Genomic DNA, 4,160 nt, shown 5'->3' on the forward strand with positions numbered 1-4,160 from the left:
ATAATTAAATTGTGTTTTATCAATATTTTTAATGTACCCTTATCATCTCATTTTAAGTGAGAATAAAGTTATTTAAACCTATTTTCAGATTATAAAGTAACCTATCAGGTACAAAATGTCGGTATTCATTCAAGTGATCAGACATCTTCTTCTCCGGTCTCCGGTAGAAATCACACGGCTAGTCAAGGGAGCTATGCACTGTTGAAGTGCCCTATGTAATTTTGCAGGTTATATCTAATCTACCTGTATACCTTTATTGAAATTTGTTAGGTAGATTTTGGGTAATTGAGTAAGAAACTCACAAAGTTAGTTTCGCATTTATGGTATTAGCTACTAATCTGCTAAGGGAGAGTTACACTAGTCAACTTTTGACGTTAACTTTAACCTTTAGCGCAGAGTAACGCAACGTATTGCACATCGGTGCGCAATTTAAAGTTAACGTCAAGTTGACTGGTGCAACTCACCCTAAGTTAGTATGATAATTTGCCAAATTTTGCCATAACAGGATTCCTTTATCCCAGCAACATGCAGTTTACTATACAATAATATACGTCCTTACATTATTTCAATATAAAAAAAACGTGACATTTTATTCCGTTATATAATTTACTTAACGGCCATTTACGTTTATTTTACGAGGGTGATAATACGCATGCGAACATACTAATACGTGTCTTGTTTTTAAATGCCTTGTTTGGGATATCTATGGCATTTTTGGATTAGGGCCGTGGCTTTGCATACTTGTCTAAGTGTGGATCATCGGTTTTAAAGTCATCATCATCATTTTTAGCCTTTTTTAACGTGTGGAAAGACCCTCCTCTCGTCCATCCAGCCACGGGAAGCCGGACACAGGTATGTGGGTCTCGAACCCACTACAACCACACGGCATAAATGCTAACCCCATTTGTGCCGGGAATATTCGATCTTTTCAAATTTGTCTTTCAAAAGTTTAATGGATACAAACTAGAAATTTTACTCACAAGCGATAGGTTAGCAACTAAATATACAAATTTTAATGCTAATATAAATTATCAAAAGAATGTGTACTCAACACATTTGTATAAATAGATTTATACAAATGCATCGAGTAGGAGCGAATCTAGAACCTTTCGAAAACAGGAACCACCATCGCTTCACAAAAAATAATGTTACAGTACCTTCTACACGTCGGAATGGCTATGCAATCGACCAGAGTGTGGCCATACTGATCGCTCTACCGTTGGCCTCGTTGTAGTCATCCACAGTGCCACCACTGCATGTGGGCAGTTGGAATATCAGTTGCCATAGATTGTACAGCACCGCAGTCACACAAGTCGTTGCTGAAAAACCCCCACTTGACTCGATTTTCATGGCATCTCCCTACACCAGCCCGGAGTCTGTTTAGGGTCCTCCAGAAGAATGGCAATTAGATAGACCTCACGTCTATTCTTACCAGTGTCAGCCAGGTGGGCAAAGCTGGGCCATAAACCTAGTTTCACATAGTTGTGTGTTATGCTGTCTATTAAAACCGCACCGTTCCTGTACTGAAATAGACGCGAAAGAAAGAATGAGGCCATTCCCATCGCTTACTGCTAACGAAACCAACAAAAAAGGTTTCAACAAGAAAACGTTCTTTACGAGTGTTAATGGTACGTAAGTTTCTTGCGAATTAAATTGCGAGATAAAAAGTACCCTATATGTTATTCCAGTGTTCCAAATTTCATTACTAATTTTAGTAGATTTTACGTGAAAGAGAATCAAACATACACAAATACATACACTCATATATACATATATCCTTATAAACTTTAGCATTTATAATATTAATAGGATAATTGATAACTTATTTATTGACAAAATATAAAACGATAATTGAAAAACAAAGTAGAACAAATGAAATTTAAGCAAAGCTAATGTTATTTCTTTTGAAATAATTCGAACTCTTCTTGTACTTCTCTTTATTTACCTATATAATGTTTCCTATGTTATTTATATGTTTACACTAAGAAATAATAAAAAAAATTAAACCCCATCTTGAAATGTTCTAATTATTTAATGCAGGAACATGCAAATATTTAAACCCTGTCTTGAAATGTTCTAGTTATTTAATGCAAATATTAATATTAGCATACATTACGTGGAATCAAAATGCTCTCTAGCAAATGAACATTTAAGCGCAAGCGTGCAAAGCTCGTACTATAGAATGTTATTCGCAGTCCGCGACTGAAACTTACAAGTTTAATTAATGCTGCAATCACAACGCTCCTCTTCGATTCTTTTATGCTTTTTAATTAGTCCTGTTTTTAGCAACGATTTTTGTTATAATAAATTATAAATTTGTCAATTTTCGAGGACATTTTTAAATGTCCTCTGGTACCCAAATATTGCCAAAATAGTCCGGCGCAAACTCCTAGATTCTTAGAACTCCCGATTTTTTTTGCTTGTGAATCGTAACGGGAAATCGAAGTAAAAAGTTTTTCTAAAAATCTCTCTCATTCGTTTTCTCTATTCGATTTTACACGGCGGGCCTCTCTATGCATTATTTATAAGTATATCGAGCCTTCTTCAGGATATCCGCAATCATAAAAATATACAACAAGCTATTTGTATATATGTACATTGATATTCGAGCTGTGAAATATGGCACAGCTTGGCCTCCGTCGAGGAATGCAAAACGCCCGGAAACGGATGTAGCGGAATTGCGCTGCTTGCACACAACAAGCATGACATTTTAGACAGGCTTTTTTTGTCAGGTTATTTATCTGTTGAGATGTTGATTTACGCTTGTTTCGTTTATCTTCTTCATACTCGTATTCCTCATGGCTGAGGGTCGTGGTTGTTACGTGAAATTAAACACACAACAACTTTCTTGTCATTATTAATGGAGTTGTTTGCGATTGCCTTCTACATTTCACACACAAGTTAATAAAAATCAACCAGTGTGCAGGTTTCCTCACGATGTTATCCTTCACCGGAAACAAGTGGTGGTCGATAAAAACTCGATAAAAATACATGAGTCAGATTGGTATACAAACTCATGTGGCACGAGTAGGATTCGAACCTGGGACCTTTCGATCCACAGGCGGGCGTCTTAACAATTACACCACCACCACTTCATCGTTGCGTTTATAAGTTTATTTTATTTTATTTAGCTTCCTGCTAAAGATATCTTTTTTTCTTCTTCTAAATTCTAGTCTTTCTTTCTGGTTTTAGTAAAGAAATTGATTCACGTGCTTCTTAAATACAAATAATATCTACCAAATAGATTTTTAATGAATAAATAAAACTAAAAGATAGCCATATCTCGAAAGAAATTAATGAAGTCATTAATACTCTCACTCTAGAGTAAATATTCGCATAAATATGTCAAATTATGCATTATTCTAGCCTCGAACGAACAAATTTAGCAAAATTTGTTTATATCGTACACACGGCGCACCTCGACTTGATATTTACGAGTCCGAATAATGCTTGGTTTACAAGAGTTTAGCTACTATGCGCTTATATAGTTATAAAATAAAACAAATACGTACGTAAAGAAAAAACAAAGACGAACGTGCACGATGATACGAACGTAGCAATAGGACTTGGCTATTTTACCAATTTGGGATGTAATTCGGTTAATACCAAGTGAAATAGCGTCTCGAAGAACCACAATACTCTTTTGGTATTTGCTAAATCTACTCTCTGGTATCTTATTCAAATTTCATTAATACATAAAAAGTGGCCTGTTACTCCTATATGTCTCGTCTATCTCTGAAAGAGATTCTTGTGCCAAATTTCATGATACCAACATAAATACAAATCTTTTCTCTTTATAATATTAGTATGGAAGTATAGGTACGGATGCAAACATCTACTTTGTCATCATATCGTAAGTCACGATCCAGGGCAGAAAGTGATCACTTTTGTAGGAAAATGCTCCATGGCACTCAGTGAAGTCAGTAGCTGATCAATAGTAGCATAGTATGAGAAAATTATTCAGGTTCACTTTAACGATATGACCTATCTGTAATCGATACGACACTAAGCGCTTAGTACTAAATCCATGTAAACTGTAACTAATAGTCTGGAGCTGGGATGCGATGTTATTTCGGTGTTGGTGTCAAAACGACACTGGTCTAAAAATGTCTGTGAAGAAAGCTAGAGGGGTCGCGGGGCGAGGGATCACGATGGCAGAT

This window comes from Plodia interpunctella, chromosome 4 (genome assembly GCF_027563975.2).
Source record: "Plodia interpunctella isolate USDA-ARS_2022_Savannah chromosome 4, ilPloInte3.2, whole genome shotgun sequence".
NCBI classification, from domain to species: domain Eukaryota; kingdom Metazoa; phylum Arthropoda; class Insecta; order Lepidoptera; family Pyralidae; genus Plodia; species Plodia interpunctella.